This window comes from Oncorhynchus masou, chromosome 3 (genome assembly GCF_036934945.1).
Source record: "Oncorhynchus masou masou isolate Uvic2021 chromosome 3, UVic_Omas_1.1, whole genome shotgun sequence".
NCBI lineage: Eukaryota > Metazoa > Chordata > Actinopteri > Salmoniformes > Salmonidae > Oncorhynchus > Oncorhynchus masou.
In genome coordinates, this window is record NC_088214.1 from 32046382 (window position 1) to 32062278 (window position 15897).

Here is a 15897-nt window from a genome sequence, read left to right on the forward strand (position 1 = left end):
GCTGAAGAAAAGCAGGCCCAAACCATGATGCTGCCACCACCATGTTTGACAGTGGGTATGGTGTGTTCAGGGTGATGAGCTGTGTTGCTTTTACGCCAAACATAACGTTTTGCATTGTTGGCAAAAAGTACAATTTTGGTTTCATCTGACCAGAGCAGCTTCTTCCACATGTTTGGTGTGTCTCCCAGGTGGCTTGTGGCAAACTTTAAACAACACTTTTTATGGATATCGTTAAGAAATGGCTTTCTTCTTGCCACTCTTCCATAAAGGCCAGATTTGTGCAATATACGACTGATTGTTGTCCTATGGACAGAGTCTCCCACCTCAGCTGTAGATCTCTGCAGTTCATCCAGAGTGATCATGGGCCTCTTGGCTGCATCTCTGATCAGTCTTCTCCTTGTATGAGCTGAAAGTTTAGAGGGACGGCCAGGTCTTGGTAGATTTGCAGTGGTCTGATACTCCTTCCATTTCAATATTATCACTTGCACAGTGCTCCTTGGGATGTTTAAAGCTTGGGAAATCTTTTTGTATCCAAATCCGGCTTTAACTTCTTCACAACAGTATCTCGGACCTGCCTGGTGTGTTCCTTGTTCTTCATGATGCTCTCTGCGCTTTTAACTGACCTCTGAGACTATCACAGTGCAGGTGCATTTATACGGAGACTTGATTATACACAGGTGGATTGTATTTATCATCATTAGTCATTTAGGTCAACATTGGATCATTCAGAGATCCTCACTGAACTTCTGGAGAGAGTTTGCTGCACTGAAAGTAAAGGGGCTGAATAATTTTGCACACCCAATTTTTCAGTTTTTGATTTGTTAAAAAAGTTTGAAATATCCAATAAATGTCGTTCCACTTCATGATTGTGTCCCACTTGTTGTTGATTCTTCACAAAAAAATACAATTTTATATCTTGATGTTTGAAGCCTGAAATGTGGCAAAAGGTCGCAAAGTTCAAGGGGGCCGAATACTTTCGCAAGGCACTGTATTATCCTGGTGTTAATTCTTCATCTTCCTTATCCTTTCTACCAGTGTGTACCACTCTCTCTTTTCTAGCCATGCAAATTATGCTTCACATAAATATTCTATAACCGCCCCTCCAGAGGTATCATTTCAGTCTAGACTAAAGCAAAAATAAAGTCTACTGTACCTAAGGATGGTAACAAGCTTAGTGTTGGTTATGTGACCTTTAATACCATCATTATTATTAAATAATAATAGCATCATCGGGGCCCAGACCTACAGGCTCAGACACAGCTTTTACTCACAAGTGATCAGAGAACTGAAATCTTCAACCGGTCTCTTGCACTGACTCCCTGCACCCTAACACACATACAGTGGGGAGAACAAGTATTTGATACACTGCCGATGTTGCAGGTTTTCCTACTTACAAAGCATGTAGAGGTCTGTAATTTTTATCATAGGTACATTTCAACTGTGAGATCTAAAACAAAAATCCAGAAAATCACATTGTATGATTTTTAATTAATTCATTTGCATTTTATTGCATGACATAAGTATTTGATACATCAGAAAAGCAGAACTTAATATTTGGTACAGAAACCTTTGCTTGCAATTACAGAGATCATATGTTTCCTGTAGTTTTAGATTCCGTCTCTCACAGTTGAAGTATACCTATGATAAAAATGACAGACCTCTACATGCTTTGTAAGTAGGAAAACCTGCAAAATTGGCAGTGTATCAAATACTTGTTCTCCCCACTGTATACACACGCTCACACCTAGACTCTCTCACACACACAAACACACTCCCACTCTCTCACACACACACAGAACACACATACCCACGCTACACACACACTCCATGACTGCTGCTACTGGATACCTACGGTGCCTTCAGAAAGTATTCATACCCCTTGATTTATTTCACATTTTATTGTGCTATAGCCTGCATTTTATAATGGCCTCTGATCATCTTTGAGCTGTCACTACAACTTGATTGGAGTCCACATGTGGCCAATTCAGTAGTTTGGACATGATTTATAAAGAAACACGTCTGTCTACACAAGGTCCCACAGCTGACAGTGCACGTCAGAGCATAAACTATACCATGAAGTCCAACAAACTCCAAGATAAAATTGTGATGAGGCATATATCTGGGGATGGTTATACAACTCATTTTTATAGTGTTGAAAGTTTCCAAGAGCACAGTGGTCTCCATCATTGGGAAATTGAAAAAAAAAACATGGAACTACCCAGACTCTGTCTAGAACTGTCCGTCCGACCAAACTGAGCAACCGGGCAAGAATGACCTTAGTCAGGGTGGAGACCAAGACCACTCTGATATAACTACAGTGTTTCTTGGCTGAGATAGAAGAACCTGCCAGAAGGACAACCCTCTCTACAGCACTTTACTCAATTGCTTCCTGTTTAACTGTTCCTCGGTCGTGACGAGTTACCACAGCCTCAAAGGCATAAACCCCGCCTATTTATACAGTTTAAAAGTGATTTTAAACCTAAACATAACGTTTAACCTAACCTTAACCATACTGCGAACATTATGCCTAACCTTAACCTTAAATTAAGACCAAAAAGATCAAAGAAAAAATTCTATATTCAATTTTGACTTTGTGGCTTTGGTAAGTAGTGGACACCTTCCTAGTCCCAACCATCTTGTCGCTGTAGTAGTTTCTAAGGACCCTATTGGTCAGAAAAGTTTGAGGAATATATGTGATGCAGTAATCTAATGGATAACAGCACTGTCAATTAATTAATTACAGGAGGAAAGCTCCCTCATAGGCTCACTGCTGCCATCGGGAACAGTGGGGAGATGAGCGTGTCGAGAGCAGGAAAAGGGGGCGTAATCACTTGTTTTATTTCATAACAAAATACAACTACCGGTGTTCAGATATTATATTTGTGAAGGATAGACGAGGAGCCATGGCGAAGCAGCAGGACACAAAGAAATTATTTGAGGATCTCTCTGGCGCCGGGAAATCCATCGGCGTTCTGACTAGCGGAGGAGATGCTCAAGGTATCGATTATTGAAACAAGTGGATAAGAGTGATATATTGTATCAAATGGATTACAGTGTTATAACTACATGATACTAAAAGGGAAACAAACTGTTGAGTTAACATTTTTCGAAGTGTTGTCATTGGCATTGTTTAGCCTAAAGGATCAATTTATCTTACAGTAGGCCTATTTTTTATCGTATGGTCAACAAAATTATGCAACAGATGATATGGTTGAGTATTGACACTGACAGTCGTATAAGCTATTTAACAGAAACATTTTAAATGTAGGGGCCTAACCATTATTTTTGGAATTATTTGGAAGTTATGTTACAATATCTCGTCATTTAAAGAAATGTGATTATGCCCTCTTATAACCGATAAAACACATGTACCCTATAGGAGCATATAAATTAGGATACCATCTTTGAGGTTACTGAAGCCTGCATTGCAGACTTCCAATCGTTGGGTAGATTACGTGGCGCAGAAATGTCAGTCTACAGCTATCGCGCCCTGCAAATTAAAGTCTACATGTCAAGATTTTAGAGAGCAAAGATATAGACCTACACCTCAAATTCCATCATTTGTGCTTACCCAATATTGTAATGAATGTAACTTTATAGACTGTTGATGAATGGCTTTCATCGTCGACTTCCCCTTTTTTGCGTTAAAACAGGTCTTGTAGCGTGCATGACAGATGGGCAGACATCCACTTGAGTTGTGAGGAAGGGTGGGGGTCATGTACTGTAGACCAGGCCTACGTGAGAAGCGGGAAGTAGCGGGGTTTTCCCAATGATTTATATATAAACTAGATGTCCGATTGGGGGAGCTATGTTGAAGCCACCGGACCTTCATCTTGGCACGCCCCTACCTTGTAAAAAAACATTTTGGAATTGATAGAAAGGAATTTATTAATGTCTACATTCGTTGTTACCACACTTATTCTATTACAGACATCATAATTTTAAGTTATGTTATGTGAGCTAAGCATAAAAAAGGAAAATATATGAAAACATTTTCCTTAGAGTATACATTTTTGGAGATGACTAATGTTACTGGCCCCGCTACAACCAAAACATTCTTAAATACATGTAATTTTGTTCTTGAAACATTTAATTGAACAACTGTAGAATTCCATTCATTCCTGGGGAGGACTGCTCCTACTGGGAATGCCAATATGTTCAATCTTTTGGTTCAAAGCCTCTCAATTCCCAGTCCAGGGTTTATAAACAGTTGAAGTTGGAAGTTTACATACACTTTGGTTGGAGTTATTAAAACTCGTTTTTCAACCACACCACAAATTTCATATTAACACACTATAGTTTTGGCAAGTTGGTTAGGCATGACACAAGTAAATATTTCAACAATTGTTTACAGACAGATAGTTTCACTTATAATTCACTGTATCACAATTCCAGTGGGTCAGAAGTTTACATACACAAAGTTGACTGTGCCTTTAAACAGCTTGGAAAATGATGTTATGTTTGGAGGAAAAAGGGGGAGGTGTGCAAGCCGAAGAACACCATCCCAACCGTGAAGCAGGGGGTGGCAGCATCATGTTGTGGGTGTGCTTTGCTGCATGAGGGACTGGTGCACTTCACAAAATAGATGGCATCATGAAGATGGAAAATTATGTGGATATATTGAATGAACATCTCAAGACTGGGTCTTCCAAATGGACAATGACCCCAAGTATACTTCCAAAGTTGTGGCAAAATGGCTTAAGGACAACAAAGTCAAGGTATTGGATTGGCCATCACGAAGCCCTGACCTCAATCCCATAGACGATTTGTGGGCAGAACTGAAAGAGCGTGTGTTAGCAAGGAGGCCTACAAACCTGACTCAGTTACACCAGCTCTGTCAGGAGGAATGGGCCAAAATTCACCTGTGGGAAGCTTGTGGAAGACTACCCGAAACATTTGACCCAAGTTAAACAATTTAATAGCAATGCTACCAAATACTAATTGAGTGTATGTAAACTTCTGACCCACTGGGAATGTGATGAAAGAAATAAAAGCTGAAATAAATCATTCTCTCTACTATTATTCTGACATTTCACATTCTTAAAATAAAGTGGTGATCCTATCTGACCTAAGACATAGATTCTTACTATGATTAAATGTCAGGAATTATGAAAAACTGAGTTTAAACATATTTGGCTAAGGTGTATGCAAACTTCCGACTTCAACTGTATAATGGGACATTTTTTCACCAAATATTTTTAATATAAGGTACGATCCTCCCTGCGCTTTGATAGGTGGGGGCAATGTACTGGTGGGGTTCATTAGCATATTTGGGGACACAGTCAAATATATGTATATTTGTGCAAACCATCAGTGGAAGTGTTGTTGCAGATTAAGTTTGAGGGTTATGCCAGTGCAAGTTGAGCACCTCATTTGACACTGTCTGTTCTGCAAATGTTGTAAGAGCATGTGTCACCAACAAGCTGTTCTGTAGTTATTGTGCATTTTCCAGCAATTTAACAGCAACTTGTTGTTAGAAGTTGCTGTGAATTTGTATTTTCTTAATTAGCTGGAAAACATTTGTCAGTAAGTTATTGTAAAATTCACAATAATTTACAGGCAACTGGCTGCCACGAGCAATACATGCCAGTAATGTTATGTGCCTTCACTGACTCTTCTGTTGACAACATGCAACATTACTTGCTAATTGGCAGCATACTGTAGAAGTGGCAGCCTATCATAATATTGCAGGCGTGGCTTTCAGCTCCCATGAGAAGGAATATCATCCCAGTTAATGTGATCTGTTCTATTCAGCTCATAAACACGATTTTGTACACTGTCAGTTCTCCAGCCTTGTTAAAAGCTGACGTACACTGCATGACCTTCAACCTTCTGGGAAGAGAACTAGTGAGGTTAGGCACTGATGTTGAGCGATTATGTAAGGCTTGCAGTCGGCTTTCCAATTCATCCCAAAAGTGTTCGATGGGGTTGCCCCTGTGCAGGCCAGTCAAGTTCTTTCACACTGATCACGACAAACCATTTCTGTGTGGACCTCACTTTGTGCACAGGGGCATTGTCATGCTGAAACAGGAAAGGGCCTTCCCCAAACTGTTGCCACAAAGTTGGAAGCACAGAATCGTATAGAATCTCATTTTATGCTGTAGTGTTAACATTTCCCTTCACTGGAACTAAGAGGCTTAGTCCTAACCATGAAAAACCATTATTCCTCATCCACCAAACTACAGTTGGCACTATGCATTGGGGCAGGTAGCATTATCCTGGCATCCGCCAAAACCAGATTCATCCGTCGGACTGCCAGATGACATTGTGCATGGTGATTGCCCATGAAAACCCATTTTGTGAAGCTCCCAACGAACAGTTCTTGTGCTGACATTGCTTCCAGAGGCAGTTTGGAACTTGGTAGTGAGTGTTGCAACCGAGGACTTGAGTACTCGGTGGTCCCGCTCTGTGAGCTTGTGTGGCCTAAAACTTTGCGTCTGAGCCGATGTTTTTTCCTAGATGTTTCCACTTCACAATAACAACACTTACATTTGACCGGGGCAGCTGTAACAGGGCAGAAACTTGACGAACTGACTTGTTGGAAAGGTGGCATCCTATGACGGTGCCATGTTGAAAGTCACTGAGCTCTTCAGTAAGGCCATTCTTCTGCCAATGTTTGTCTGTGGAGATTGCATGGCTGTGTGTTCGATTTTATACACCTGTCAGCAATGGGTGTGGCTGAAATAGCCGAATACACTAATCTAAAGGGGTGTCCACATACTTGTGTATATATAGTGTATCACCCAACCCTACTCTACAGCTTTAAAGATTGTTACTGCGCATGGCCCTAATATTGTGGCCTTACTTATACCCTTCAAACACAGTGTTATGTCTCTGTGTTTCACTGGCCTGATGTTTTTTACTTTGCTTGCTTCTATCTCGATTGGTCAGTTGTGCTGAAAAGAAGAGGTTGCATGCATACATACGCCTGTGTTGTGAAATACACTGTATCCTGACTTCAACTGTACATCATTGGTTTTGCCTCTATGTGTCACTATTCCAAAGATTGTATATTATATTGAAAAGATAGTCAAGTGACTACTGTAACAAAGGAAATACATGTCCTCAAAGATGGAACACAGGTGGGAGGAGGCGAGATCTGGCGGGACCTTTCTAGCCAATGAGAGGTCACATACATGTGTGAACAACAGGCCATAGAGATAGAGGACTCATCTTTGTATCTGCCATTATAACGTCTATGACATTATGGGCAGCGCCATTTAGGCTATCTCCATTTAAAGTATTCAATTTTCTTCTTCATTGGCTGATTGCTCCCAACACATAATAATCCCCACCCTGTTGACTACTTTAAAATGGCAATGTCCATGCTTAAACAGGTTATATCCATAATGAATACTCTATCTATAGAACAGGTTCAACTTCACATGCATCCACTTATATCAGTCCATTCGTAACATTCATAACAACCTAACCATCTTCTATTTGATCAAGCAAATTAGCAATGACAAAATGTGTTGACCAAATTTACACTCTTGTTGATCTCCATACAAAAATTCCTCACTTCTTGGGCTTATTTTCGAGGACAGATTTTGGGCAGAGTAAAACCTCTCACTTTTCCTCTTCTTCGAACTGACTATCCTCCTGAGACCCAGCAAAAAAAAAGGTTTTGGATTTAAAAAAAAAATTTTTTTTACACCACATAAGTGTTTGGGGTGGGAAAAAACATCTTACAAAGAACATTAAAATAAATAAATATATATATGTTTTATTTTATTTAAAATGTTCCATAAAATTATCTCAGTGGATCTCAGTTGATAATATGAAAAATGTAACATTACAGTAAATGTTGACAGTAGGTAGAAAACATCCAGATGAAAACTCACCAAACTGTTACTGAGATATTTACCTATTAGAAACAATTTGAATATCAAACTCACAAAAATTATAATTACACAATTACACGCACTTACCATAAAATGTGCTAATTGTAATGGAATTTGTGATGGTTGCCATTTTGAAGAACCAGAAAGAAGAAATGATCAAGGTGACACTCATACACATATGGTATCATTGAAAAACCCAGAATGTCCTCTTAAAGGTACAACAGGACCTAACACAGTGGTTAGTATGGTCTTAGAGATACGGACCAAAAACGAATGTCCGTTAGAGCGAACAAAAAATGGTCTCAGGAGGCTACTATAATGTGGAAACCCAACTGACATCCCAGTTAAGGACTGTGGTAGTAATATAGTAATAGTGACTCAGTCCTTCATTGCTTCATGCCTGGCTGTCATCCAGTAACAATATTGCACTCTCTGAATATGGACGGTCTTATTGGCATACAGGCTACAGTAGGATGAGATTTCCACTGAACTTAGGATACTGTAGTAGGCTACATTTGCAATAATAGCCTATCTGTCATTGAAGTGTGACGTGGTGGGGAGTAGAGTAGTGGGCTACTCCCTTTCTCACCAGAGCACCAGTGACAGGAGCCAACAAGTTTCATTTATGATCATGTAATGACAATTCTAGCTCTCCACAATAGGGTTGGGCGATGTCAACCTTTGTCCTGTCGTGATTATGTACTCATTAAATATTGTGCTATACCTGGCCTGGGATCCTTGGGGGCCCGATTGGTGTGTCCCCCCCCCCCCATCCCTAGCAAACACAGCTGATTTAAACTACGTGCATTCTAAACTGAAGATCATGATTAGTTGATTATTGGAATCAGGTGTGTTAGCTAAATAAATCAAATGAACACCTCTGGTAAAACCCCCGTTGAGCTATAGCTCAAAATCGCATGCTACATCTGGACAAATCATGACCAAAGATATTGTTGTTGGAAGCCTGAGCAGAGGTTAAGTGCAGGCAAATATAATATTTATTTGAGGAACAGGCTGTTTTACCGTAGTGAGTTAGGTTATAAATAATGGGTGTTATAGAAATAAAGTCTACAGTCTTGAGAAGTGGATAATAATTGCGTTGCCTCATCAGCCTGTTTTAATAGGCTATTGTTTGTTATATCACTCATAAAGGTGTGATTGGGAATAGCCTATAGACTCCGATTTCCATTATTTTTGAAAGCTGCAACTTTAGGAGAACAGTAACTTCTTAGGCTATTTGGGAAATTGGCTAGTTGTTCATAACTTTAATAGGTCTTAAATGGTCATGCATAGGTGTAATAGGTGGCAGGGAAGTCAGGCGCAGGAGAGTCAAACTGAGTGTAAAATGGAGTCTTTTAATGAAGTTCCAAGAGTATGCTCCATAACACTAAATGTACAAACAAACCAAACATGGGTACGAAGACCCGACGCGCACCTATACAACAGTCACACTATACTGACAATAAAACAATCGCTGACAAAGACATGAGGTGAAACAGAGGGTTAAATACACAACAGGTAATGAATGGGATTGAAAACAGGTGTGTGGGAGGACAAGACAAAACCAATGGAAAATGAAAAAAGGATCAATGATGGCTAGAAGACTGGTGACGTCGAACGCCGAGCACCGCCCGAACAAGGAGAGGCAACAACTTCGGGAGAAGCCGTGACATAAATCCTTATGGAAAAAAACACCTTTTTTATTTGATTTATTTCACCTTTATTTAACCAGGTAGGCTAGTTGAGAACAAGTTCTCATTTACAACTGCGACCTGGCCAAGATAAAGCAAAGCAGTTCGACACATAGAACAACATAGTTACACATGGAATAAACAAACATACAGTCAATAATACAGTAGAAAAAGTCTATATACAGTGTGTGCAAATGAGGTAGGATAATGAGTGTGCAAGTAGAGATACTGAAGGTGCAAATATGGAAAGGTGCAAAGATAAATGCATAAATACAGTATGGGGATGAGGTAGTTGGATGGGCTATTTACAGATGGGCTATGTACAGGTGCAGTGATCTGTGAGCTGCTCTGACAGCTGGTGCTTAAAGCTAGTGAGGGAGATATGAGTCTCCAGCTTCAGTGATTTTTGCAGTTCATTCCAGTCATTGGCAGCAGAGAACTGGAAGGAAAGTGGGCCAAAGGAAGAATTGGCTTTGGGGGTGACCAGTGAGATATACCTGCTGGAGCGCGTGCTACGGGTGGGTGCTACTATGGTGACCAGTGAGCTGAGATAAGGCGGGGCTTTACCTAGCAGAGACTTGTAGATGACTTGGAGCCAGTGGGTTTGGCGACGAGTATGAAGCGAGGGCCGGCCAACAAGAGCATACAGGTGGCAGTGGTGGTTAGTATATGGGACTTTGGTGACAAAACGGATGGCACTGTGATAGACTGCATACAATTTGTTGAGTAGAGTGTTGGAGGCTATTTTGTAAATGACATCACCGAAGTCGAGGATTGGTAGGATGGTCAGTTTTACGATGGTATGTTTGGCAGCATGAGTGAATGATGCTTTGTTGCGATATAGGAAGCCAATTCTAGATTTAATTTTGGATTGGAAATGCTTAATGTGAGTCTGGAAGGAGAGTTTACAGTCTAACCAGACACCTAGGTATTTGCAGTTGTCCACATATTCTAAGTCAGAACCGTCCAGAGTAGTGATGCTGGACAGGCGGGCAGGTGCGGGCAGCAATCGGTTGAAGAGCGTGCATTTGGTTTTACTTGCGTTTAGAGCAGTTGGAGGCCACGGAAGGAGAGTTGTATGGCATTGGAGCTCGTTTGGAGGTTAGTTAACACAGTGTCCAAAGAAGGGCCAGAGGTATACAGAATGGTGTCGTCTGTGTAGAGGTGGATCAGAGAATCACCAGTAGCAAGAGCGACATCATTGATGTATACAGAGAAGAGAGTCGGCCCGAGAATTTAACCCTGTGGCACCCCCATAGAGACTGCCAGAGGTCCGGACAACAGGCCCTCCTATTTGACACACTGAACTCTATCAGAGAAGTAGTTGGTGGACCAGGCGAGGCAATCATTTGAGAAACCAAGGCTGCCGATTAGAATGTGGTGATTGACAGAGTCGAAAGCCTTGGCCAGGTCGATGAATACGGCTGCACAGTAATGTCTCTTTTCGGTGGCGGTTATGATATTGTTTAGGACCTTGAGCGTGGCTGAGGTGCACCCATGACCAGCTCTGAAAGCAGATTGCATAGTGGAGAACTGCGACCTGGCCAAGATAAAGCAAAGCAGTTCGACACATTCGAAATGGGATTCGAAATGGTCGGTCTGTTTGTTAACTTGGCTTTCGAAGACCTTAGAAAGGCAGGGTAGGATAGATATAAGTCTGTAGCAGTTAGGGTCTAGATTATCTCCCCCTTTGAAGAGGGGGATGACCGCGGCAACTTTCCAATCTTTGGGAAAAACATGTGATCACGTGATTTTATGTAAAGTTACTGTGATAACATGTAACAACGTGAAGAAAACATGATCTCCTTTGAAATAAAAGTGACAACATGGTGAGGCAAAATTTCAACATGTGATGCCATGCCAACTACACATGTGATGACATTTGAGCACGTGAAAACGCTGTGTCAAATGTTATTGAGAATATTTTATTTTCAAATGTATAATGGACATTAATTCAATCAGTCATCGTCCCCTGCAAGTGTTATCTAGTTCCCTGTTTGTGGACAAGAATGTTTTTAGAATGTTGTATCATGGTCCCCTGGATAACTTGGGCCTCAACCTCACAACCTCTTGGCCAAGTTTGTATCAGGCCAATGTCTCATCAGAATCCATCAGAATCCAGGTGCGGCCAATTTGCATAACCACTCCATCCTGTAGCCTACCTTGTAAACTAAAGAATGCGGTATGCATATTTCCTCACATGATGTTAGTAAAAACCACTTGCAAGTCTTACCTGCCGGAAAATATCAGTTTGTTCTGTATATAGGGGGATTTCTATAATGACTCACAGAACCATTGGCCATGCTTCAGGAAATCCTCCAGTGGATGAATAACTTTTGAAGTGTTTATTATTATTAGTCCACATTGAGAAATCTATGCCATTCTCCATGTGTAGACTAATCTCCTTCATCTTATATCGTTACCTGTACCCTAGCATGACTGCTTGGCACTAGCCAACCCACAGTACCAGTATCAGTGCTTACAGTTTCATTGCAACTAAGATGCCAGTTTTTATAATCATTATGATCAGTTTTCAGACTGTAAATGGAAAATGTATTAGATATTGAATTAATGCAATGACACATGGCCGATGGCTATGCAAGCAACTTTCTCTGCTGGACAAAGCACCCCACTGGGTAAAGATGTCAATTCAACGTCTATTCCATGTTGGTTCAACGTCATTTCATTGAAAACAACGTTGATTCAGTGGGACATCACTTTAATTTGGTTGATTTATCTCTGTGATTCATTCCATCTCCCTGATGAGTATTTTCAGTCTGGAGTCTACTGGATGGAACATGCAGTGCAATAGCCATTCATGTACTGCCATTTTTAATTCTCTCTCCAACCTCTCTCTCTCTCTCGTTGTGCAGGTATGAATGCTGCGGTCCGGGCTGTTGTCCGCATGGGTATTTATGTGGGAGCTAAAGTTTACTTCATCCATGAGGTGAGATCATGACAGACACTACTTGGGGGCTTGTACCATTCTACCACTGACACTGAGACAAATCCACTCTGGCAAGCTCTGTGTTCAGGGGGCAAAGCTATTCTTTCAAATGAGGGTCATGAAAATGAGAAGGTTATTTAACATTTTGCAATGTCATGGGTGTTAAGTTCATGTTTTAAGTATCCCTATAGTTCTGTTTTTACGGGGCATTCACTCTGTTATTAGTACTTCTGCGCAGTAGTCTCGTTGTGGATGAACCTGGCCTGAGTGCAATGGCAACCATGTAGTGTGCTAATATGGTTTAGTAAACGTTGTTGAACTGGAACCTTGTCGTTGTGTCATTTCGAGTTAACAATGGGGTCAGTCCTAAATGGCACTCTATTCCCTATATAGTGCACTACTTTTGACCGGGGCCCTTTATAGGAAATGGGGGCAGTTGATAGTGGGACTAGTTTCCCATAGATAAGTAGCTTCTTTAAGTGATAGTTCACCCAAATTACAAAATGACACATTGGTTTCCTTACCCTGTAAGCAGTCTATGGATAAGGTAGGACAGCAATTCATGCGTTGGTTTTGTTTCCCTGTTTCCACATGATAACACTGTTTCCACATGATAACATTTTAGCATTTGTGGCACAAATCCCATTCAAGCCATGGGACTGATATAAGCATTTTTCGCGCATTATGTCTAAATCATTCAAAAGTATCTACAATTTATGGTGAAGCTCAACAAAGTCACTTAGATGATTTGAACATGATGCGCGAAAAATGCTAATGGTCCCATGACTTGAATGGGATTTGCGCCACCAATGTTAAAATGATAGCATGTGGAAACAGTAGCAGGGAACTTTGCTTAAGTGTTTTCTATTGTTAGAGACTTTAATGAGTGATGAAAGGCATTCCGTTGAGGAGGCTCACATCACACTCACTGGCTTTGTCCCAAATGGCACCTTATTCTTTATATAGTGCACTATTTTTGTCCAGATTCCTATGGGTCCTGGTCAAAAGTAGTAAGAGGTGTTAGGTTCTATTATTAGAGTAAGAACTCAACAGACACTGTGAAAGCTCAAACCAAGTTTATTCTTCCCAGAGGGTCAATACAGCTGCATTAGACAAAGCTATGGTTCCACCTGTGGTAGTATACAGACCCCACTTTGGGTGGAGTCTCCTCGTTATCGCTACACATTGCATCATTATTGCTAGGCAGGGAGCTGAGTGATATTGGCCTTAAACGGCAGTAGTTAGCATGATTTAGCATCGTCATCTCAAAGTCAATGTCAATATCCCTGAGAGCAAAGCTGCATTGTAGAGTCAATGACTGATACTATGTAACAACATTATAAGTGGTGAAGATGTTCGGAAATGAGGAAATATAGGCCAATGTTAAGGTTTCTTTTCTCCTTGCAGGGTTACCAGGGTATGGTAGACGGTGGAGATAACATTGAAGAGGCATCATGGGAAAGTGTCTCCAGCATGTTACAAGTGGTAAGGAGGCAAAATACTAGGGATTTCTTTAGAATTCCCATAGGCCATGTACAGTATACAATGCTAGGAATATGAGTTGAAAGTTATTCCGCTAGCTAAGAATAGCAAAGCACCCTTAAGCCAATTAGCCTGTTACCAACCCTTTTGGAAAAAATAGTGTTTGACCAGATACAATGCTATTTCAAAGTAAACAAATTAGCAACAGACTTTCAGCACACCTATGGTGGAGGGAATTCAACATGTACGGCACTTACGCAAATGTCTGAGAATTTTTTTTATCAGAAAACTGTTGGCTGTTTTGTTAGACTTTCAGTGCAGCTGATGATTGACATTATCAATCATAATCTGCTGCTGGAAAAATGATGTGTTATGGCTTTACATCCCCTGCTATATTGTGAAGGAGAGTCACCTGTCTAACGGAACACAGAGGGTGTTCTTTAATGGAAGCCTCTTCAACACAACCCAAGTCGTCAGGCATTCCCGAGGGCATCGGTCTTGACCCCTTACTTTTTAAAACCACTGGCACTGAGTAAAGCCTGTGTGTCTATGTAACAAAGAGCTGCAGTCAGTTTCAGAATGGGCAGCAAGAAATAAGTTAGTCCTAAATATAAAAAAAACTAAAGGCATTTGGGACAAATCATTCACCATAAATCTCATCTAAATCTTGTAATGAATAATGTGGAAATTGAGCAAATTGAGGAGATTAAATTGCTCGGTGTAACCCTGGATTTGAACCGTAATGGTCAAAACATATTGATGCAACAGTAGCTAAGATGGAGAGAAGTCTGTCCATTATAAAGCGCTGCTCTGCCTTAATAACACTAACAACAAAACAAGTACTACAGGCCCTAGTTTTGTTGCCACAAAGAGGGACGTTGGCAAATTACAGTAGGATCAGAACAGAGCAGCTGGCCCTTAGATGTGTACGGAGAGCCAGCATTGATAATATCCATGTCAATCTCTCCTGGCTCATGGTGGATGCAGAATCCACATTACTGCTTGTCTTTGTGAGCAGTATTGACATGTTGAAATCACTGAGCTGTCTGTTTAAGTGACTAGCACACAGCCCAGACATGTTTTATTGTATGTAATTGTGATTGGAACCAAGGATGTGTAGCTGCTGCCTTGGCAGCTAATGGGGATCCAGAATAAAATCCAAATCCCAAATGGTATAAATATATTTGTGGTTCCAGACTTATAATTCACAAATTGCACGTGACAGATGAGCGCAGCTGCATTTCTGCCTGATGCTAACAGAGTGGAAGGTGCCTTGTCATTGTGGATTCTGCATGAACCTGTTAGTTAATGACAACAACACAACACACCACACAACACAAAAAAAACTAAATGAGAGGTTGAATTAATGAGGCATATCAATGGCTGCAGCAGTGCTCCATTGTGTCAGATTATGCCATCCATTGGTTTGGTCTAGAGCTTTGTGTTCCATCCATCCAACCGTCATCTGCCCATTCATCCAACATCCATCCATCCACATTTATCCATCCATCCCTCCAGCTATCCTTCACCCAAATACCCAATCTTCCTTCATCTATCTATCCAACCTCAACCTATCCATCAATGAAATTGTCATCCATCCAGCAATCCATCTTTCCAACTGTCATTTATCCATTCATTTGAATTCTTAGCTGTTGTGTTTTCCTGTCAGGGTGGCACAGTCATTGGCAGTGCCCGCTGCAAGGAGTTCCGCAGCCACGAGGGGCGTCTGAAGGCTGCCCACCAACTGGTTCTGCGTGGCATCACCAACCTGTGTGTGATCGGAGGGGACGGTAGCCTCACGGGGGCCAACCTCTTCAGAGAGGAGTGGAGCGGGCTACTGGAAGAACTTGTTCGACAGGGTAACTGAACGTTGTAGTCCATGTACCATGGACCAAATGTTCACAGTAATCTACTCGATCACTAAGTTAGATAA

At 41.1% G+C, this 15897-nt stretch overlaps 1 pseudogene; it reads left to right on the forward strand.

The window, feature by feature from the left end:
- The first annotated feature begins 2770 nt into the window (after positions 1 to 2770).
- Positions 2771 to 15897, forward strand: part of LOC135514770 (ATP-dependent 6-phosphofructokinase, platelet type-like) — a 36123-nt pseudogene continuing 22996 nt past the window's right edge.